The sequence below is a fragment of the Loxodonta africana genome, chromosome 17 (genome assembly GCF_030014295.1).
Source record: "Loxodonta africana isolate mLoxAfr1 chromosome 17, mLoxAfr1.hap2, whole genome shotgun sequence".
NCBI lineage: Eukaryota > Metazoa > Chordata > Mammalia > Proboscidea > Elephantidae > Loxodonta > Loxodonta africana.
In genome coordinates this window covers 18,688,656-18,713,925 of record NC_087358.1, presented here as the reverse complement: position 1 = coordinate 18,713,925, position 25,270 = coordinate 18,688,656, and positions in this window count along the sequence as shown.

The following is a 25,270-nucleotide window of genomic DNA, read 5'->3' as shown; positions in this document are numbered from 1 at the left end:
AGCTGCTAACAAAAAGGTCAGCAGTCCAAACCCACCAGTGGTTCCACAGGAGAAAGATGTGGCAGTCTGCACCCATGGATGTTACAGCCTTGGAAACCCTATGGGACAGTTTTATTCTGCCCTATAAGGTATAAGTCGGAATCGACTTGATGGCTGTGTTTTTTTTTTTTTTTTTTATAAGGTCATTATGAGTTGGAATCAACTTGACGGTGATGGGTTTTTGTTGTTGTTGTTTTAGCAAAGAAATGCATTGGGTTGGCTCTCAGCATTCAGGACTTTACTGTAATTTACAGTACTATTATTTCAACGATTATTTTGAGTATGTAAATAATTTATTTGACAACTAATTTAATGTACCAAAGAATCAAAAAAAACATTGCTGTTGAGTCAATTCTGACTCATAATGACTCTGTAGGACAGAGTAGAAATACACCATAGGGCTTTCAAGGAGCGGCTGGCAGATTCGATTTGCCAACCATTTTTGTTTTGCAGCCATAGCTCTTAACCACTGAGCCACCAATTTTTTGGTTGTTTTAAACAGAAGAAATAGCTAAATTGAATCAAACTATTTGGTTTTATTTGCTTATTAGTTTGTTTTTAATGTACCTGTTGTATTTCAAACCAAGTAACTTTCACCCAGGATATACCGGGTTATCCTAGAAAACAGAATGATATTAACTAGTTTAGGCAACTTAGTTAAGAAAATTCATAAAGGGTAAAACAGAACACAGTACTGAGGAAGTCAGCACAACTTGACCGAGGAAGAGTTGTAGAAGCTTCACAGACACATCCAAACGCCCTGAGGGACCCAATTATTGGACTGAGGGCTGGGGATAATGGTCTCGGGAGACATCTAGCTCAACTGGCATAGCATAGTTTATAAAGACTGTTCTACATCTACTTTGGTGAGTAGCCTCTGGGGTCTTAAAAACCTTATAAAAGGCCATCTAAGATACTCCACTGGTCCCACCCCATCTGCAGCAAGGGAGAATGAAGATAACCGAAGACACAAGGAAAAGGTTAGTCCAGAGGATGAATGGACCACAACTACGACAGCCTCCACCAGACTGAGTCCAGCACAACTAGATGGTGCCCAGCTACCACCACAGTCTGCTCTGACAGGTGTCATAATAGAAGGTCCCAGACACAGCTGGAGAAAAATGTAAAACAAAATCTAACTCATAAAAAATGATCAGACTTACTGGTCTGACAGACTGAAGAAACCCTGTGAGCATGGCCTCCCAGATACCCTTTTAATTCAGTATTGAAGTCACTCCTGAGGTTCACCCTTCTGCCAAAGACTAGACAGGCCTATAAAATAAACAATAATACATGTAGCTCAACCATGTGTATGAGACTAAACCTGCATACCAGCCCAGGGTCAAGGACAAGAAGGTAGGAGGGGACAGAAAAGCTGGACAAATGAAAATGGGGAACCCAATTTGAAAAGGTGAGAATGTTGACACATCACAGGTTTGGCAACCAAAGTCACAAAACAATAAGTGTATTGTTTAATGAGGAACTAATTTGCTCTGTAAATCTTTATCTAAAGCACAATCTAAAAAAAGAAAGTTCAGGGTTATCCTTTAGCTGATACTTTGGTACTCATATATCAGATGTCTTAGCTATCTAGTGCTACTATAACAGAATTACCAGAAGTGGATGGCTTTAACAAAGAGAAATTTATTCTCTCACAGTCTAGGAGGCTACCAGTCCAAATTCAGGCACCATGTCCAGCGGAGGGCTTTCTCTCTCTGTCAGTTCTGGGGGAAGTTCCTTTCATCAATCTTCCCCCAGTCTAGGAGCTTCTCAGAGCAGCGACCTCGGGTCCAAAGAATACACTTTGCTCCCGGTGCTGCTTTCTTGGTGGTATGAGGTCCCCCTGTCTCTCTGCTGCCTTCTCTCTTTCATATCTCAAAAAAAGATTAACTCAAGATACAGCCTAATCTCCTAGATTGAGTCCTGCCTGATTAACATTGTAGAGGTAGAAAATCACATCAGATCAGAAAATGGTGAATAATCATACAATACTGGAATTCATGGCCTAGCCAATTTGACACAAAATTTAATCCATAACATCCTCTTGGCCCCCCAAAATTAATGTCCTTGCCACATGTAAAACACATTTGCCCCATCACTACCCTACCCTACCCTAGTGAAGATGGTATAGGAAGAGGCAACATTTCTTTCTGTTGTGTATGGGGTTTTCATGAGTAGGAGCCAACTTAAAAGTAACTAACAACAAGAACATATCTTGGATCTGAATATCAGCTCCAACATGTTCAGCCATTGCATTTCTCAGAACGCTTATTATTTTTTTTTTTTATTAGTCATTATGCAATAGAATCAAATCCAACTTACCCTGGAGGGCCAGAATTCTCATTGTAGCTCACAGAATTCTTCCCCAGGCCTCACTCTACAATCAGACAAAAAAGTATAGTAATAATCATCTACCACATATATAATAAACTACGTGATGTGTACAAATTCCAACATAAAATGATAAAAACGCCTTGGTGTCTTTTTTGCAAATTTTTTGTGGAGTAAATTTTTTTTTTCTTTGTTCACATGTTCTTTGATGGTTGATTATTTTCAGTAATGATCTCATCTACTTCTATACCTATAAACCTCTGAACTTCTCCAAAGCATTTATATACAAAATGGTCCAAAACAAAGAGAAAATATGAAATTTGATAAATTTCAAATCTAAATATATCTAGATAGTATGTGATCCAAACTCACATAACAAAGCATTTTACACCTGAAAAACATTTTAGACCACAATTTAACTCAGGAAATTAGAAAATTAGTTCATTTCTGGCCTCTTGAGTGAATGGTATCCTACCAACTCAGGTTTAAAACCTCCAGGACATAATTTGTGAGCCTATTATCCACTTGACGGCACTGTTTTTTTTTTTTAATCACCTAGCTCATATCTAACCATCCACTAAATACTAGAGATTATAACTTAAAAAAATGACTCAAATGAATTCTTCTATTTTTCTTTGCATTTTTTGCAACAACATTACAATTATTACGTCTATGCTATGAGTCGAAAATTGACTCAATGGCACCTAACAACAACAATATACACTATAGCATGGCTGTGGGCATAGGCCCCTACCTCAGGCTCCACACTCTAATCCACATGCTACTGCTAGAGTATGTTACCTTAATCAAAAGTCTCCTTCCACAACGCATCCAGGAAAAGTACTTCAATAGCTCTTTTTATTTCCTAAATTAAATTATGGCTGCACCCACAGCAGTCAGTGATGTCCTATCTGTATTTCTCACCAAGGATTCCCTGCTCCTACCTTATTAAAGTCCTCAGAGATACTAACTGAATCATGACCTAGATTTGCCTGCCTCCATGTCTTTGCTCATTCTGTTCCGTTTTCTTCTAATACAAGTACTTGAATCCTTGTCTTTCTCTATTTCTAATTAATCCCACCTACTGTATTTCGACCACCTGTTTGTCAGTTTCTTATACTGTGATGGCATGCATGTGGCTATGATGCTGGAAGTTATACCACTGCCATTTTAAATATCAGCAGGGTCACTCAGAGTGGACAGTTTTCGGTGGAATGTCCAGACTAAGAGACTAGGAAGAAAGACCTGGTGTTCTACTTCCAAAAATTAGCCAATGAAAACCATATGGATCACACTGGAACATTGTTCTACACACTTGCTTTGGACACGGCATCAGGAGGAGTCAACTGCTAGAGTAGGACATGTTTGGGGAGGTAAAGGGCCAGACAGGGTGAGAGAAGCCCTTTGTTAGATGGATTGTCACAATAGCTCCAACAATGGACCTGAACGTGACCGTGAGGATGATGCAGAATAAGTCATCATTTTGTTCTGTTGTACATAAAGTGCCAGGAGTCAGAATCGATTATTGATCTCTCTCTACTATTACATTTAACATTTTATATTACTCTAATTTCTTCTTTATTATGGTCTACAGGCTGGAACCTTCTGCATTTAGACATGATCACCGAATCTCTCCAGTTCATTTAGATAAAGCACACCTGATCTTCCCTCAGAGGTAGTTCCTTTCCACCAGATGCGATAGACTTCCACCAGTGCCCTAGCGGGAGAGTGTTGGTCATCCTTTCCTTTGCAGATTAAGTGTCTGGTTCCCTGCGGGAGATAGAAGAGATTGTCTGGGTGGGGTTTAAGTAGTGGCTTCTGTTCCCCTCCTCCATTCGCCACCACAAGAGATGTTTTCTCAGATTCTCCCTGATCCTCCCTGTGAGCACCTGGCAAGAGTATGCAAACTCCCCATACTTGCAGCCCCCAGTGGGTTCAAGTACTCATGCTAGTCAACCTTTAGCAGCTCGTTTAACATTTTTTTTTAGCTGTACCTTGAGGCATCTGCTTGTCAAATAACAAATCCAAATTTAGTAAGGGAGAGGCTTCATTCAAGGGGATTATTGCAGGGGAGAAGGGGAGAGGGCAAAGGAAAAGGGGTTATTACAATAGGAGAAGAGTAGTACTGCAATAGGGAGAATGCTCTGGCTGTAAGGTCAGCAAGCCTCTCAAGAGTCAGGCAAAAAAGAGTTTTCTTGTATAGATATCAGAGTAAACAGGCCCAGAAATAACCAGTTATTGGGACACAGGATAAAAGTGCAGCTTGATCAGAAAGTAAATCAGAGAATGGTTTACAAAGAAGCCAGTCTGTTCTCTGAAAGAGTCCTTCAGGTGGAGTGGTACGTTGGCTCAGTGTTGTATAGGATTTTATCTTAGAAAATTAATGAAGAGATACTCAGGTTTATCATGCATAGGCTCGTTTAGTTTATTGAGAGGTAGTCATGGCAAGGCATGCAGGTAAGTTCTGGAGAATCAAAATTTACAATTGCAATTATAATGGTTAGAGTCCAAATCTCTAGACCTCAGGCTTTTACCTTGAAGGACAGGTCTCTGGAGGAAGGTTGAACCATGGCTCAATCTTGGCGGAGGTCCCTCATAGGTAGGGTCCAAGGTCTGCGGCAGCGGAAATAATCTCAGTTCCATCTATGCCTTCTCTCAGTGACTGAGCGGAAATTTAGTGTTTATACCTGAATTTGTCACCTTGGTTCCACATGACAAGGACCAGTGTGACATCAAAGACTAGTATGTTATGTCTTTTCTCCAGAGTTAGAAAGTAACTGAATGATATATCTTCTCTTCAAGGTTAAAGATTAGGGACGTTGTTTAGATTTATGTTATGTTTTCTGTGTTACAGCATGCTGGCTCAATGTGAACTTAAAGTTTGTTTTGTTCTTTACAGACTTCACATGCTTCTATGTTTCTATGTCTAACTTCAAAAAATTTCTTAATAACTTTCTTGTGACTTACAGGTTTCTGATGACTTACAGTTAATGTTAGAGAGCCTCACAAAGGTAGACATATTTCTAAGTTCATATCTTGAGTGCTTGTACATATGTATTTTGAAAGCATAATAGTGACTTATACCACATGTGATCATTATAGAAACATACAGAACACTCAGGTTGAATGTAGGTAGAAGTCCAGAGACTTGGGGAAAAGAGAGAAACTTAACCAAAGTTTGGTTTGCAAACATTTTGTTCTGCTTAATCAGTGGGGACAAACTGTTCAGCTAATCATTTATGAACCAAAGAACTGGAATTTGGAGGGTCTGTGTCTGGCCTTGCATTAGGTGAACAAAGGGCACCCTTGAGTCATCTGTGGAAAGCAAGTTCTTTGCAGTAACCTATTTTCTGGAAAACTGGGGTGGGGGATTTCTTTAACCATTCCTGTTTTCCAGGATCTCAGGGTTCAGGTAAAATTCAAAATTATCATACTTCAGGTAAACAAATACTTGGACCTATCTATCCCCAGGTCTCATATTATTTTGTTGCTCTGTAACTTCAGTTCTCTAGCAATTTCAGAAAAAGTTGTCAATTTCAGGTTTTCAAAGTTTTCGCTTATTGCCATGGAGTCAACAGTTTTCTTTCTGTTTCTCTGAGCAAAATCCTTCTAGAAGTCCTTTGAGCTATTTTAATAAAAATATTTAACATTTGTCTCTTTAAATATTCCTTTGGCTATAACAGCCAATATGTAAATCAACGTCCTAGGTAGCCCTTCTTTTTCTCTTCTAATGACTATCTCATAGCTAATTAATAAACCGCCTCCTAATTTTAAATAGCATTTTAATGTCCTAAGATAATGGAACATTATCTTTTGGGAGAAACCAGTATTCTCCATTCCCCAGAAAGCCTCAAATAGGGTTTGTTTGTTGAGTCAACATCAATGATTATTGAGGCAAGACTGAATATCAGGAGAGGATTTTAGCTTTGTTTTACTTTTAGATCTTATATTATTGTCGTTGTGCATTTGTGAAAGCTTAATTTTTTTTTTTTTAATAAAGAAAGCTGGGAAAGCTTCAGGTATGCTCAGGTAGGAGGTTGTTGAGACACGGAAGCTGAAAGTGAACTAACTAGAAGTGCAACATCCTATGTGACTGGGTGGGAGTGGGCAGGATATTGTATTTCTCTGGTTGGCTCTAAACTGGAAGTGGGGACAACAATTATGGAAGCTGGCAGTTATTGTTTAGGTCCTGACCATTTGAGGCTGATTGCTACAGAGATTGTAGTTTGGTTTCCTTGACTGATTGCTAAAGATGACGGGTGTGGATTCTATTCAGAATATACAAATGGCCATTGTCCATTTGTATATTCTGTCTATCAGCTGGAAGCTCCACTCATAACCATTAATAAGGATATTCATTCAACCTTTTCTGCCTACCTTTCTTTTTTTTCTCTTTACATGGACAACTACCGGATGAGGGGTTAAACATTTGGTAAAACTCAAGTAAATTACATATACTGAGTATAATAGATGACAGCAAGTATGAAAAAAATCCAATATTCAATAATATTCATGACATGTTAAGATGAGATTATTACTACCTTGACTTCCAGTACAAAAGAAAACCAAAACGTTGCCATCCAGTCAATTTATGACTCACAGCGACCCTATAGGACAGGGTACAACTGCCCCATAGGGTTTCCAAGGAGTACCTGGTGGATTCCAACTGCCAGCCTTTTGGTTAGCAGCCAAGCTCTTAACCACTACGCCACCAGGTTTTCCAGTACAAAAGAAACACTAAGAAAATAAAGGAAATTATCTCATTTGTTCTCATATTTCTTAATATACACTCAGGAAATTATCAAATTTAGCTAGACAGGGATAACAGAAAAAAAAAATAGGATGCAGGGCACTCTGGGGTCAGATAACCCTACCTGAAGTGCAATAAGAAGGTTTCAGTCAGCCAAAAGGTAGTATGAGGTCAGGTTCTTAATTAACGACTGCAAAAATTTAATAGGTAAGAGAAAGAACTAAAGGAACAGATGGAGTAGTGATAGAAGCACATTTCATTTCTATCAGAATCAGCCTTCATTTCTTCCCTTCCTTTCATTCTTCCCTATACAGCTGAGAGCAGCTATCATATACCTTTTATAAATTCTGCCAGAGTTCCATTCCCTCTCTTGCTCAAAAAGTAATATTGAAACATATTGGAAAAATCATAAGCTGACTTTAAGATTTGGAGAGTTCTGTGGCAATGGTATAAACACTAACGGAGGTAGAAAGGACAAAGGCTGGTTCCAGAAAGAGCTGTATTTAGTTAAATAATATAGGTATTCGTGTTAATTGTAAAAAAAAAAAAAAAATTCTTTGCTCTATTAAGTCCTTTCATAGCTTCCTAAAATGAGATTTGTTTCCTTGACACAGATCCTCAGTTGTTCTTAGTCTTTCCTTTCCTTCTAGGCAATTTTTTTCTTTTTTTTTTTTTTTTTCTTCACATGGGAATGAGCAAGACAGATAAGGTACGAAGAAAGTAAGGGGCACAGACCATCCGAGTCTTATAGATTTCCCAGCTACATTTGTTGCTGGCCATTCTATCTATCTATTTTACTCTCTTTTCTTTTTTAGCCATTCTATCTATTTAACTCTTTTTATTTCTGTTGTTTGCCTGAAATTTTTGTTTTTAGATTCATTAGATAAAATTTTCTTTGGCAATTTATAGCACACACACTTTAGATCTCTATAACTCCAAAAATGTTTACATTGTTAAACATCAGTTTTCTCTTTTAGTGGCTAAGGAAATGTGAGAAATTAAAAACAGCCTAAATTGAAAGGGAAAAAAAAATTTTTTTCAAACAAAAACAGCCCCTACCCAGAAGCTGAAAAAATTTCAGTCAGAGATTCTTAGAGGTAGATCAAGGAAGGTCTGGGGAGAAATGCAATTTAAACCAAAATAATAATAATAATCACCCCATATATGGAACCATAAAAGAGCTTGCAGCCTAAGAAAGACATAAACAGAATCCATCAGGTTTCAACATGAAAACCAAAAGAATATTTACTCTTCTTTCTTCCTTTCCTGTTGCCACTGAGTCAACTTTGACTCATAGTGACCCCGCGTGTGTCAGAGTAGACCTGTGTTCTACAGGGTTTTCAATGCCTGATTTTTCAGAAGTAGATCACCACGCTTTTCTGGGTAGATTTGAACCTCCAACCTTTAGGTTAGTAGCCAAGAGCATTAACTGTTTTCACCACCCAGGGACTCCTAGACATGCCACATTATTCTCTTCCTCCTTCTGACTATAAAGGACCTATGCTGGTGGTAGCCCTAACACTGTCATTTGATTCATTACGTCACTGAGCATTATAACGCTTGATTTTACCTAGAGTAATTTTTTTTTTCTTTATTGTCTAGTTCTTATCTGGACACAGCCAGGTTCAGGGCAGGTTAATCAAAAGGCAACACCACAGGTATTTAGAGTAGTCTCCTGGACCACGTGCCTCCCTTAATCAGTGCTCATTGTCCTTTCCTAAATCCTGTGGCCTATGGTACTTCCCAGTAGACTTTTTTTTTTTTTTTTTAGAGATCAGCTGTGAATAGACAGATCTCCTGAAGCCAACTAATAGATCTAAATTTTAACTGCACTATTCCCTTAGTACTTATGCCCAGATGTTTGCAAAGGGCTTTGATTTTGTTAAACCCTTTTTTTTTTTTCACATTGTAGCACTCTCACCACTATTTATATTTAATTTTCTCTATACAACATTAATTTACATCTTCTAAAGGGCTACTCCTCTTGGTGTATGCTGTTTCCAACCTTTCAACATACACAAAAGCATCTTATTTTGCAGTTTTTTTTTTTTTTTAGTCCATATTGCTTACTCCGTTTTCTGAGCTCCAATGTTAAATAAAATTGGCTTGACATAATTTTGCTGTTAATTTTTTTTTACAAATCGATGGTATATAGTCATGAATTTGTTTTTATTTAAAAGATAAAAAAAGCAACTTCCATTCAACTTCTGCAGCAAATATTCATGTTAAATAAAATTCATAGTATTTTGTTGAGAACATACAGTACCCTACTCTAATTTTGGAAACCCTGGTGGCATAGTAGGTAAGAGTTCGGCTGCTAACCAAAAGGTCGGCAGTTCAAATCCACCAGGCACTCCTTAGAAACCCTATGGGGCAGTTCTACTCTGTCCTATAAGGTCACTATGAGTTGGAATCGACTCGATGGCAATGGTTTTTTTTTTTTTTACTCTAATTTTTTTTTCAGCTGGATTCATATTGTCTTCGCTACTAGAGACTTATCAAGGATTCAGCCCTGTGTTTGCTTGCCACATCTGCACCTGTATCTAATGAGTTTATACATTCTTAATAAACATTCTTTTATGGACTGAAGAGATATTTTAATATAATCTGGTGCGTGAAATTGAGAATAGTTAAATGCTTTGGCTTATTTCACCAAAAATTTGAACAAAATTAATTTCATTTATTTATTAAACTCATATTTAGCACTTTTTATACTCCAGGCAATAGGCTGGGCACATGGAATATAAATATGAATAAGACATAACTCCTGCTTCCAAAGATTTCATAGTCTAGAGAGAGAGAGGATGGATATAAATATTCATAATGCTGTAAGGTGATTGCCAACCAGAGCTTTTGAAGCGGTAAGGGAGGCAGAGGAAGAGATGATGCCTCTCCCTGATGGGGTCCTGGCCTCCTCACATTGACTGACCCAAAGACAATTGTTTCCTGCATAGATCAGAACCTCCCATTTCTTAAAACTTCTGTGAAACTGAAAAGCTACATCAATTCTTCCCACTGCCCCACATTCGTTTTCCATGCCTAACAGGTAGCCAGGACAATGTAGGATCCAGAGTAAATATTTTTGTGAATACAGGTCCACGGTACTTTCTATATATATATATATATATATATATATATATACATATATATATATATCTCTGAAAATCCAATATATGTATTTTTGTATTTGGAAACAGAATCTGAACTGTGGTGATATGGGGGTTTTTAAGGCCATGACTTTTCAGAAGCAGATCTCCAGGCCTCTTTTCCAAGGCTCCTCGGAGTGGGTTCAGACCACCAACCTTCCAGCTAGTAGTCAAGTGCCTAAACTTTTGTGCCACCCAAGGGCTCCATATGATCTATAACTCTTTATTTATCCCTCTTAGTGTGACTATGAAGGAGCCTTGGTGGTGCAATGGTTAAGCGGTTGGCTGCTAACCAAAAGGTCAGTTGTTCGAACCCACCAGCTGTTCCACATGAAAAAGATGTGATAGTATCCTTTCATAAAGATTTACAGCCTTGGAAACCTTATGGGACAGTTCTAATCTCTCTATAGGGTCTCTATGAGTCAGACTTGACGGTAACAGGCTTGGCTTGGGCTTGGATAATAACTTTTTGGTGCAGACATATTAATGTATTTGATTATGGGTGCTGCCTTAGAAGCTATTTGGAGTCTTACATAGTTGGATTTGCTATGTGCACTGTATTACTTCTTTTAGAATATATATGCACATATTTTTGAAATCCATGTGGTCAAAAGTGTTTAGATAAGGGTTTGTGATCTTGGCTATGAATGAGCTGTGAATCTGGCATAAGCAGACCTTTCTTTGAATTTTCTTCTTGCCACGATCATTTTTCTGCTAGTTGACCGTTGTCAGTTTCACATCTAGGAACAAGAGCAAGGCAGATCCAGGTAGCAGAATATTCTGGGCAAAAGGTTTGTTAAAGAGGGCAAAGCTGCAGGTAATTAAAAAATTGACTTTAATTTGACTTATAAGCAAAATATGGCCCCCCTTTTTAGGGGCACACATACAGAAGGTGATGTTCTCTGCTAATTGAGAGACACAGAAACCCCCAGGGAAAGATATTTTATTGCATTTAGTGGCCTTCAGCGCACAGCTAGGTTGTGAACGAAAAAGTCACTTTATACAGATAATTTTTTTCCTAGTAATCTTTTTGATTGTCACATTTTCATTATAACTACATTTCTTCTAGATAAGAAAATGCATTAACTTTTTATGTGACAGTGTATATATTTTATTTTGATATTTTTTAAAGAAAATATTTATTTCAGACTTTAAAAATTGATAAAAGCAAACTACTATCTACTAGTAGATGTTAATCAATATCATAGCATTTCTGACATAAGGTAAGTCCTTTGAAGTAGATTCATAACAATCTTAATCTGAAATTTTATTAACATGAGAAATATTTTTTATTTGCTCCTCTCATCAGTGACAAATCCTAGAAAATTCTAATATTTGTCTGTTCATAAATATTTGGATCAGACACTGTTTTTTTTACCCCCTTATGTGATGAGACTGAAGGTTTCATTTTCTTTTAGCAAGTTACAACTAAAATATTTCTTTAAAAAAAGAAAAGAAAAAAAAGCAGAACTAACTCCTCCAGTCTTTTAAAAAATTAATCTTGAGAATTCAATTTCTTTTGCCTCTTAATGTCTTAAGTTTCAATCGTCTCTTTCATTTTTACAAGACAAGAACAGTAGTTTTCCTGAAATAGCTAAGTTCTATCTAGTTCAATACATTTTCTACCTTAGGCTTTTCTTGAGTATTCTATAATTACCAAGTTAGAAAACGAATAAAAAGAGACTTATTTCTCAGCTGGATGAAAACAATAAGCCATTGTGCTCTGGCTTATTGTGGACCTAAGAGGTACAAACAGCAATTGCCCGTTATCATCCAACCCGACGCCTTGCAAAGATTGCAAGGGTCAACTTCAATAGCTCTTTATTCCCTTTCCATGCTCCATCATACCTACGGCCTCAAATTTCACTTAAATTCTACCTAAATAATTCAACAAAATCCAGGAAAAATCAGGAACACCTGCCAGGTTTTGTTTTGTTTTTTTTTTATTAGAAGGAGAGGGTTGTTTGCTTGTTTTTTGGTTTTATTTATAGGGGATAATATGATGAAATATGGATTAGAAGGTAGAATTAATGGGTTCATTGGAAGCTATTTTTTGTTTTTATGTTACAGAACTGAACTCAAGTATTATTGAATAGTAACTTGTCCAAATCTTAATGCCACTGTACATAAAGCTAATGCCGCTTAGGGTGTGATGGTAGAAATATAATGCTGAAGCCAAATTGATCACACAAGCTAGCCTAATATTGAGTATGGTGCAGTCTGTTGTGTGAACCACATGTTAAGAAAGGACTCTGTCATTTTCCTTTAGATCATGTTATCACATTCTGTATATATGAACTTGCCCAATGATTTTCAATGTTTGTCTCCCAACTAGACTGTGAGGTGCAAAGGATCAGAACTACATTTTTGTACACACCATTGTATCACAGGAAACCTACACAGTTCCTGACAGTGCAGAGTACACACACAATAAATATTTCCTGAGTGAATAAAAGGGTCCTGGAGAATTTGATCAGATGGTTAAAGGATATTTACATTTTGCCATATTAGACAACATGAGAGATAGTAAGCAACTTACTTTGGAAAAAGGAAGGAAAAAGTAAAAAAAAGAAAAGCATCTGTAGCAGTTTGCAAATGTTTAAAATGATCACTTGTAAAAGATGAAATGGGCTTGTTTTAGTCTCTTCTAGTAAAAATCTAAACATTTGTGGGGAGAAAGACTTCAGATAAATATGAAGAAAGACTTCTAAAAGGTACAAGAGAATAGGACAGTGAGTGGTGTAACAAGCTACTCAATACAGACAAAGAATAGCCACCCATTTCCTGCAGAAGAAATTCTGCAGGATTGTTTGGGATATGGATTAAATGATTCCTAAAATCATATAAAGCATTAAGATTTCATGATCAGTTGATATCAATATCTAATGCCAAACAAGAAATTGGAATTAGTATAATTCACTAAACTCATAAACTAATGAACTCCTTTAACCACCTAACTTACATATTCAATTAACTTAACATTTTGTAGGCTATATACTAAATTTAAAAATATTTTTATAATTAACATAAGTATCTACAGTTGAAAAGGCTTCAAAGTAGTGAAAATCCACTAGCAAATCCAACTGTAACTATGTGTTCAGTTAAAGAAGGAATCTCACCTTGACAGTGGTAAAATTCAGTTGTGAACTGCAAATCTCTGAATTCGATATCAGTTCTCTCTCCTGCATTTCAAGGCAGGATCCTGAACTCAGTCAACATTTTCTCCTACAATGACACTCTGTTTAATATATTTGCTAATTGGTTCTTTTCATCTGTGTATTCATTTGTTTATATCATTGCCCCTTACATCTGAAATGAAAATAATTGATATAATGGCAATGTATGCAACTCTACTCAAGCAGCTGCAATATCTCCTTGTGGACAGTCTCACCTGTCTTTCTGGATCTTATAGATCCAAGACATATTTTGACCTGCTTCTGTACTCAGACTTACTATCTGAGCCTTGTTTCAAACCGAACAGCCTCACTTCAGAGGTATGATATAGTATGCCTTCCATATTCCAATTCAACTGAAGTTTCATTGCCAGAATATATACAGGAGATTTGGTGGAGATGGCTGTGAATGTGAGAATGCAATAGGTTTTATTACTGTTAGCCAAATATAGAGGTCCCCGCCTTCAGTGAACCTGCAGGAGAATCATATCCTTGCCTTATTGAACTCAAACTTTGTCATGTGACTTAATTTGGCCCATGTGAGAGCAGAAGTGGCCTTTGTCAGCTCCAAGCAGCACTTTTTTAAGAGCCAGCACGTGGTCACTAAGTCCCTCCGTCACAAGATTAGCAACATTCCAGAGGCTGGGAAGTGCTGACAGAGAAGACAACATGGAAAAGCACGATAGTCACTCTGAGATCTGAGATTAGTATTGAAAATTGACCTTAGTTCTTGTGAGCCATTGAGATTTGAGGGTTGTTGGTGACCACGGCATATCCTAATCTATCCTTATTGATTCACAGGTGTAGCACTTGAGATTTCTATCCCGAAAGTATGGCAACAATTATAAACAAACCGTGTCTTGCATTAAAAACAATGTGGAAAAGCAAAATGGGCAGAAGGAGGTCCTACTGGACAAGACTATCCAGGAAAGTATTGGACGAGTCAGAAGGAATTCAACTTCAGTTGAACAAGAAATAATTTGCAAAGGGCTTTTAAAGTAAGATGTATAAAACTACCTTGAATGAAAAATGGGAACTTTATTTGCTAATTTTTATGGTTCAACCACAGAATAAATTTTGAGAAGAAAAGGAAAACATTTTGCTGTAGATAAAGATGTTCAGATGAGGTTTTTTGGCTTCAGGAACAGAGAGGAACAGCTTTTAAGGACAGGAACAGGAAGAAATAATGGAATTTTGAAATGTGTTGGATGAACAGTCTGGGTGTGGGAGAAAAAAAAAAAAAGGAAGGTTTGTTAGCGATGCCAAGGTAAAGTGATTAAAAAAAAAATGAGCATGCCACTGAATGGAGAGAAAAAGAGAAAGAATAACAACAACAAAAGAATACAGATAAGGAAAGACAGATGAACACAAGAAGGACAGACCATGGTAGATAACTTTTGCTTGTGTGCAAGCAACTTTCCAGAATGAGTTATTTGCAATAATCAACATATATACTATGGTGTTCTTTTTCTCCTTTGTATCTAAAAAAGAAGAAAAAGGTATTAATTTGCCTTGTTCTAAAAGTATGCATTTATTTAGTTTTGCATTCAAATTAGAATGGCGCTTGAAATAGTCCCGCATACATACAGAGGAATCAGTTTGTGCATAAGTGGAAATACTACGAATTATCAATATTCACTATCTCCAGGGCCATCAATTCTAAAACATTAGTAAGAACGAGGTAAACTGAAGGTTTCTAGGCTCCAATATAGCAATGATTGTGAGGATGGCACAAGATCAGGCACTATTTTGTTCTGCTGTATATACAGTTGTTATGAGTTGGAACCAACTAGATGGCACCTAACAAAGGTAACAACAGGCTAACTTTTAATCCAAGCTTATCTGCACAGTTTCTCATGTGAATATGATAGTCTGTATTATTATCTGAAGGTAAACAAAGATTCTGTTTCAACATAGAGAATAATAGCTAGGGGAGGAAAATGTATATCTACTCAGGAAGAAAAAGGGTGGAACCCTAGAATATCTTTTTAGGACTATGTCAAAGCAATGATATGTCAATAATAAGAGAAAAAACTATGCTTATCAGGGATTCTCATCTTTTATTTTTTTAGGAGAAGTATCACTTTTAGACATTTTTTGGAAATGTTCTAGTCATATACGAATGTAGAACTACAGTGACATTGAAGAAGAGCTGGAGTCATGATGCATTAACTTCCTCTTTGTTATTTGGAAAACAGGCAAAATTTTAAATAGTTTCTTCAGAAAATGCTTCATTTGAGCCACCTATGGGATGTCCTGTGAGTCTGAAGCACTTGTGGTGAATAGTGCTGATAAGAAGAAGAGTAAATGGCATGATGAAGCTAGTCTTGAAGGTACCAGGGAGTTAGAGTAGTAGGTTTGCCAAGAACACCAGAGCCCAGGACATCTTTTTTCTTTAATTGATAGATGGTGAGGGTAGAGAACACAGATCCATAGAGCACCTATGACTTGTTCTGTTCAAATTCCTGATAAATATGGATGTAAAAGGATTAGAATTTAAAAATAAATAAATAAATAAGTGTTGAACCTATGTTCTCACTGTACTTGATATGAAGCCAGCCATACAAGAAGTATACATTGGGTAAACATGTCTGCATGGATAAGGCAGTTCTCAAATAGGTATAAGTGGTTTTGTACATCTCAGATCGCACACTGAAGATAATTCTCAGCAGCTTTGTTTGGGGTTCACCAAGGCACACAGTCAGATTGAGGAGGCAGCTGTAGCCTACTGTGGTGGTGAGTTGTAGGCTGTCTGGTCTTGTTAAGCTGATACCCGTGGAGCACACAGACCTACATATTCCATTCTGTGATCTGGCTCTGAAAGCAGAAGTCAGAGAATTTCCCTGTGAAGCATTTGGACAAAGGTTATTTTTTGTTGTTGTAGTTTGTTTGATTTTTATTCTCAATACTCCATTGTTTACATATTCTTCAAGGTTTAAAAAAGATCTCCCCAACTCCTTTATTTCAAAAATTAAGGTAATAAAGGTGAGAATTCTACATTTACATTTATACATTAACATTAAAATTTGGGGGCTAAAAAACATATAACAAAAAAACAATATTTACAAGTATTTTAATCCCTGAATTTATGTCTAAATTATTTTAGTGAATAATTGTATTTTTATTTTAATAGGAATATATTGTTGACAACTTTTCACAATATTTTTACTAATATTTAAAGGTTCGCATTATTGCTACAAAAACAGTTCAAAGTCAAAATCAATCTTACATTCTAAAAGGTGAAACGTAATTTTTGATGATGTGCAATATATACATTGAAACTGATCGTTGTTAGAGTTGCATAAAATATGAAACCTAAAAGAAAATAAAAACCAAATGTAAAAGAAAAGGAAAATGTGGTTATAGTATACGCTATAGGAGGGTCCTTTGCATTCCATGAAATGTTGTTTTTGTTAAGTGCCACCCAGTTGATGCCAATTCATAGTGACCCTATGTATAACAGAACAAAATGCTGCCCAGTCCTGTGCCATCCTCACAATCATTGTTATGCTCGAACTCATTATTGCAGCCATTGTGTCAATCCATCTCATTGAGGTTCTTCCTCTTTTTTGCTGACCCTCCTCTTTGCCAAGCATGATGTTCTTTCCCAGGGATTGGTCCCTCCTAATAACATGTCCAAAGTACATGAGACGAAGTTTCGTCATCCTTCCTTCGAAGGCACGTTCTGGCTACATTTCTTCCAAGACGGGTTTGTTCATTCTTCTGGCAGTCCATGGTATGGTCAGTATGATTCATCAACACCATATTTCAAAGGCACTCAGTTCTTTGGACTTTATTATTCATTGTCCAGCTTTCATATGCCTGTGAGGTGACTGAAAATAGCATGGCTCGGGTCAGAGGTACCTTAGTCCTCAGAGTGACATCTTTGCATTTCAACACTTTAAAGAGGTATCTTGTAACAGATTTGCCCAATGCAACACGTCATTTGATTTCCTGACCACTGCTCCTATGGGCGTTGATTGTGGATCCAAGTACAATGAAATCCTTGACAACTTCAATCTTTTCTCTGTTTATCATGGTGTTGCTTATTGGCCAGTTGTGAGGATTTTTGTTTTCTTCAGTTGAGATGTAATCCATACAGAAGGTTGTGTGGTCTTTGATCTTCATCAGTAAGTGCTTCAAGTCCTCTTCACTTTCTGCAAGCAAGGTTGTATCATCTACATAATGCAGGTTGTTAATGAGTCTTCCTCCAATCCTGATGCCCCATTCTTCTTCATATAGTCTAGTGTCTCAGATTATTTGCTCAGCATACAGATTGAATAGGCATGGTGAAAGGATACGACCCTGACACACACCTTTCCTGACTTTAGACTGTGAAGGATTCACTTTTTCTTTTTGAATGACTGCCTCCTTGTCTATGTGCAGGTTCCTTATGAGCACAATTTAGTGTTCTGAAATTTCCATTCTTTGCAATGTAATGTAATGTACATGAAATGTAATGGTCCATAAATAGAATTTAGAAGGTTCCTGAAATTTGATAAGAAAAATAGTATATCCCTATTTTTACTAAATTTTAATGGAAATTAGCATTTCCTTCAATTATGAATGTAGGCAACAGAATTCAGAAGGGCAAGCATTATCTGTCGTTTAGTCATAATATAATTCACAAATATCTTTATATCATATTACAGTAATTGCAGTTATCATCTTCACTTGCTATTATCTTGAAATTATGATAGTTGTCAGCCCTCTCACTAGATCTTATATTAAATTAACAAAAAAGTTCATGTCATTTTAGCACAATTTTTTATTACTATATTTCCATATAATCCACTTTGTAATCGACTATTTTAATCTAATTATTTTATTCATTGTAATCCAATATATTCTATGCATTTAATTTTTCATTCTAAATGGAGAGCCATGGGCTTCAAGAGATTGTCTCACACGCACACACACACACACACACACACACAAGTCTGTTGCCTTTTTCATACATATTTTGGAACTGAATAAGAAACCCTCAACATGTATCTCAGAAAAGCTCCCTTTTCTGTGTGAACGGTGGTAGCACAATGAAAATCAGTTACTGCCTTAACTTCTATGAATTTTTCATTAGGGAATGTAAAAAATAGTTGTCAAGTCCCTACATAGTCTCACTTTCTCTGAATTTGACAGTCTTACTAAAAAGCCCTTCCACATTACAGTTTCATTATTACTCTCATTTAGAGGAACTGGTGCACACAATGCAGTGTTTACCAGTGCAGCATCAACATAAATTCATTGCCCAGTAAGATCTTACGTTTCCTCTCTATTGCTTTACAATATCAAAAAAAAAAAAAAGCGGAATAAATTATTTAGAGACAATGGGTATTATTCAAGAGATACTAATGACATTTTTTAGCTCATTTTCTCAGGTTTTAGGAAGCATGCTATTATAGTGGAATGGGCACTCAGAATTTCTTTTCCATCTCAATGTGTTGCCTATGAGCCATAAGCAAGTTTTCAATTTCCTCATATATGTAATACCTTTTCTTCCTTGCTTCATAAGAAACCCTGGATTCACAATGGTTAAATGATCAGCTGTTAACCGAGAGGTCGGTAGTTCAATCCCATCAGTGACTCAGTGGAAGAAAGTACCCGGAGATCTGCTTCCGTAAGGATTTCAGCCTCGGAAGCCCTATGGGGCAGTCCTATTCTGTCTTATAGGGCTGCTATGAGTCGGAATCGATGCCGTGACACACGACAACAACCTGCTTCATGAAATTATTGTAAAGTTTAAATGAAATAACAAATATAGAAAAAAACTATCTTTTTTTGTCATTATTAAAGCTTAATTAACCAGACGTTCTCCATTCCCCCTGCAAAATTTACCCTTCACTGACTTTGGCTCTCTGAATGCTGAAGAGCAATAGAATACTTGCCAAAATTTGTAGGCACCTAAGTTCCCCCAGATTTGCATTGCTAAGCATCTATGATTTTTCTCAAATCTGTTTATCATTTATATTTGTTATTCTAATGATTTAATTTAGTTAAAGATTACATAAACCCATCAATATGATGTGAAAAGAGATTTGTGGTTTGCAAATTTGGAAATTTCCTGAAATAGTTATAAATTATGTTGTCAAATTAATTTTGAGTGAGAAAACATGAAAGTTGGAAAAAACTAAACACCAATCCAAGAGTTATGATTTCATATAGATTCTTCCATAAGCATTCTTAAGTTCTAATACAAGCTTAACCAAACTAAACCTGGAGATTTTGTAGACTGCATTAAGGGTGTATTTTGCTGAAGAAGACAAAGGACGCCTGCTCCTGGACTGCTGAGCTGGATGACATATAGTGTCATGGTCAGACAGACTGTGTTGTTTTCAGCTGTGATCGTACTAGAGCAGTGCCTGCCATGAATTCCTTCACTCGTTCATCTTTGTAACAATATTATTACTGCATGCTATGCACTGGGTTCTTTTCTAGGTGCTGGTTGCAATTATGTAAACAATAAAAACATGATGTCACTCTGGAGCTTGGCTTGTATAGAGATTCATAGACAATAAACAAGCAAAACTTCATAAAATGTTACATAGTTTTAAGTGATACAATGAAAACATAAAGCAGGTTACAGGATGAGAGTGAAGAGGAGCCATTTTAAATAGATTGACCAGGAATGGCATCTTTGCCATGCTGATGCTTATGCCCAGACCCAAATGATGTGGCTGAATTATTGATTGGGGAGAGGATGTAGCAAGTGACACATTCTTGTCTGGGTGTATCTGAGAGACAGCACAGAGGCTATTGCTGCTGGAGTAGACTGGATGTTGGGAGGTGCTGGACAAAATTGAAGAGCTGACTAGGTGAAGCAGAACACATTGTGTGGGACCAAATAAGAGCTTTTGATTTTATATTAAGTTGATAGAAAGCCAATGGAGCATTTTGAGTACAGAAATGACATGATCTGATAACTCTAATTTAGAAAAAATAGTAACAATACTAAAATATAATTAATACAATAAAAATAGTTGAAGAGATGAATGAAAAGTTTACATCTCTACATAAAATGTTTTTAAATATGTGTACTAAATTTTCATTTAAATTTAAAATAATTTATATAAGGGGGTTTTATGTTTCCTCACTTTAACTAACATTTATTTTCCCTACTCAATCAAATAGACTAAGTGAATTTATGCTAAAATTACTCAGACACATTCCATGAATAAAGACTAATATTTTAATAGCAATAACAATGAATAACTTTTGAAATTTCACTATGGATTAAGAATTTCACACTGCATTTTATGTGTGTGTTCTAATTTAATCTTCATAAGAATTCTAAAAGAAAGGTGATATATTTTGTTGCTTATATGCTTGGGCTCCAGAGTCAGGTTGTTTAGAATTGTATTTCTGCTCTGCCACTTAAACTTGGAAAACTCTACACCAACCGACTTATATATCATCCTTCATCTTCAGAATCCTCCTTTATAAAAAGCACATCTTGGGGTTATTTTAAGGATTAAGTGACATAACACAATAGGTAACCTGACCCACAAATAATATTGGATTTTATCATGAAACTGTCTCTGTCAAAAATGAGAAAGTTGATATTTAGAGAAGGGAATCTCTTTGCCCAAAAGCACTTAAGTTGCCACATTGAGACTCAGACCAAGGTCTTTAGACTCTGAAGGCCAAGTTCCTTTTTATTATCCAAATCAGGCATTTACCTAGTCTTAAATTGTTGCTTTCTATTTACTTTATAACTTCTTACAGCATTTGGAGCTTTCCAATCTACGAGTGCCAGAAAAGGACAGCTGACTGAAAGTGTCTTCCCTAATTTTCACTCTTGGATAAGAGATTGGAATGACTGTGGATGTCCTCAATGTGTATGTGTTTGATAAATACACAGGTCATTCTTATATGGATGAACGCATATTGTAAGAATATCCTTACATTAACGCACGGCCTAGTGATCAAAGCTCAATTTCAGTGTGCCAGTTTAACACTAACCAGTATTCATTTCCAAAACAGTTTTAAAAAAAAAGATAACTTGTGAATTCCCTACATATTGAATTCAGGAAATGGACAAATCAAGAATGGATATCCTTAGCAAAATTGTGGACATAAAATGAGATAGTTATTCTGACCCTAAAGAGTATAATTACTTTTGTTCTAAAACTGGTATAGAGATTCCCTGCAGTTTAAATAAAGACAGCTAAGAAGACAAGCATGGTTCATTCTTTTCAATTTAATTCTGGCTAAACCCTACCATTTACTCATCCATAGACACATTAAATGACACACAGAGTATAATTCATCACTATATGCACTAAAATGTTTAAACATAGAAACAAAATTTAACAGGGTCTAGAGTGAATAATTAAAAAGTAAATACTTGTGTTATATCTGTATAATGTTGTATCTATATCTCTATAGCATTAGCTCTATAGAGGTATATATAGATCCATAAAATATATATAATTACCTCTTTGTAATGATAAATTCCAAATCTGTTCTAGTCTGACTTTACATATTAGATCCTAAATATTATCTTCAAATAATATCAGAGTTAGCAAAGCAGGTAGACATATTTAATTATTGTAATCCTGATAATTATTTTATAATTATTTGATTTTCTTTAAAACAGATACTGGATTAAAATTCATGTGAATAACTCATTTATTTTAAAATAGAACCAACAGCATAAAGGTGAAAATTTCTGAATTTCATTAATTTCCAATTTAGTTTAAGTGAAGTGTTTAGTTTGTCGTGTTTTTTCATAAGTTACTCTGAGAATTTTTTTATCCCCCCAGTATAGCTAATGATATGGCTTTTGTTTTCCTTTTTTGATATGTGTATAATTTTATTTTCAACTCAAATGATTAAAGATGTTTGTTTTTGAAAGTGTTGAGATCTCATTCTTCAGTTTGTTCTTAGGTGTTACAAACAGAAGAAGAAACAATATCGAGAAATGTTATCTGCTCTGGAGACCCATATGGAGTAACATATAAAACTGGAATATAACGTTATTGAAAAGTATACAACCCCTAAAGTAGCATCCAAAGTTGGTGATTATTTTTATACTTGCCAAGGGTAACTTAGTCACACAGAAGTTTTTCTCCGAAAATAAACATTTTCAAGTAAGTATTAAAATCAATAAAAGAGTAAAATAAAAAAACTAAACTCAAACTATTTCTTTCCAATACCAAATAAAAGATTTGACATGTAGCTTTAGTAATCAAAAAGTGCAGAATGGAAGAAGACATGAAATATATTCTTTCTTTTCATCTTCATATTCGTATATGCATACCATGCATTTGTGCTCAAACTAAAACTCATATGGGAGTCTTTTTTTGAAATAAAGAAAAATTTCAAAAACAAAACTGCATTATTTCTAAGAACACAAAGCAAAGAACTTTGTCATGTTAAGGGTATAATGGAAATTCTCTGAAATTTTAACTTACACAGAGAAGGATGTTCCTTTTTTTGTTTTGTTTTATTGTACTTTACCTGAAGGTTTACAGAGCAAACTAGTTTTCCGTTGTTTTGTAATACTGGTTGCTAACCCCATGACATGTCAACACACTCCCCTTCTTGACCTTGGGTTCCCCCTTAGCAGCTTTTCGTTCCCCTTACGTCTTCTCGTCCTTACCCCTGGCTGGTGTGCCCATTTAGTTTCATTTTGTTTTATGGACCTGTCTAATCTTTGGCTGAAGGATGAACCTCACAAGTCACTTCATTATTGAGCTAAAAGGGTGTCTCAGGGCCATACTCTCCAGTTTTCTCCAGTCTCTGACATACCAGTAAGTATGGGCTTTTGTTGTTGTCGTTGTTAGTTAAAATTTTGTTCTACATTTTTCTACAGCTCTGTTGAGGACTCTGTATTGTGATCTCTGTCAGAGCAGTTGGTAGTGGCAGCTGGACACCATCTAGTTGTTCTGGACTCAGTCTGGTGGATGCTGTGGTAGTTGTGGTCCATTAGACCTTTGAAATAATGGGAAAAATATTCTTAACAATTATTTAATAATACCATGAAGTAAAAAAAAAAAAAACAAAGACAGACCTAATTGAGAATACTGAAAAAGGATTAGAGTTCTTAAATTTATAGAGTCTTCTCATATAAACGTGCCTGAAATAAAAGGATTACACAGTCACATAGCTATCATGTCATACGAGAATGCAGTATTCATGTGCTTTAAGTTATGCCTACCACAGTTATTGTTATTCAATTTTCACAGCAACCACAGTGGCCAAAAATGAAGAAATTGAAGATCTTAACAAACTTCTGCAGTCTGAAATTAATCAAACATGCAAGCAAGATGGATTGAAAATTACTGGCAATTGGAATGCTGACATTGGAAAAAAGGACGGAACAGTCGTTGGAAAATATGGCCTTGGTGATAGAAAAGACTCCAGATAGAATTCTGAAAGAACAACTACTTCTTACTGGCAAATACCTTTTTTCAACAACATAAACAGTGACTGTACATGTGGACCTTGCCAAATGTAATACACAGGAATCAAATCGACTACATTTGTGGAAAGAAACAATGGAAAACTCAATATCATCAGTCAGAACAAGGCCAGGGGTTGTCTATGGAACAGACCATCAACTCCTCATATGCAAGTTCAAGTTCAAGCTGAAGAAAATTAGAACAAGTCCACGAGAGACAAAATATGATCTGGAGTATATATAGCACGAGACTTTGGAGGCCATCTCAAGAATAGATTTGACACATTGAATATTAATGACTGAAGACCAGGCAGGTTGTGGGATGACATCAAGGACATCATACAGGAAGAGGTTATTAAAAAAAAACAGGAAAGAAAGACAAGACCAAAATGGATGTCAGAAGAGACTCTGAAACTTGCTTTTCAACGTTGAGTAGCTAAAGCAAAAGGAAGAAATGACTAAGTAAAAGAGCTGAACAGAAAGTTTCAAAGGGCAGCTCCAGACAACAAAGTAAAGTATTATAATGACATGTGCAAAGACCTTGAGTTAGAAAATGAAGAGAGAAGAACATGCTCAGCATTTCTCAACCTGAAAGAACTGAAGGAAAAAAATCCAAGCTTCAATTTGCAATATTCAAGGATTCTACCGGGAAAATATTAAACGATGCAGGAAGCATCAAAAGAAGATGGAAGGAATATACAGAGTCACTGTACCAAAAAGAATTGGTTGACTTTAAACCATTTCAGGAGATAGCATATGATCAAGAACTAATAGTACTGAAGAAAGAAGCCCAAGCTGCACTGAAGGCATTGGCCAAAAACAAGGCTCCAGGAATTGACGGAACACCAATTAAGATGGTTCAACAAATGGATACAGTGCTGGAAGTGCTCACTAGTCTATGCCCGGAAATTTGGAAGACAACTACCTGACCAACCGACTGGAAGAGATCCATATTCATGCCCATTCCAAAGAAAGGTGATCCAACAGAATACAGAAATTATCAAACAATATTATTGATATCACACACGTGTAAAATTTTGCTGAAGATCTTTCCAAAGCAGTTGCAGAAGTACATCACCAGAGAACTGCCAGAAAATCAAGCTGGATTCAGAAGAGGGCATGGGATGAGGGATATCATTGCTGATGTCACATGAATCATGACTGAAAGCAGAGGATAACAAAAAGAAATTTATCTATTCTTTACTGTCTATACAAAGGCATTCAACTGTGGATCATAACAAATTATGGATAACATTTCAAAGAATAAGAATTCCAGAACACTTAATTGTGCTGATGCGGAATCTGTAAACAGACCAAGAGACAGTTGTTCAAACAGATCAAGGGGATACTGCCTGGTTTAAAGTCAGGTAAGGTGTGGTGAGGGCTGCATTCTTTCAACATATTTATTTAATCTGTATGCTGAATGGAT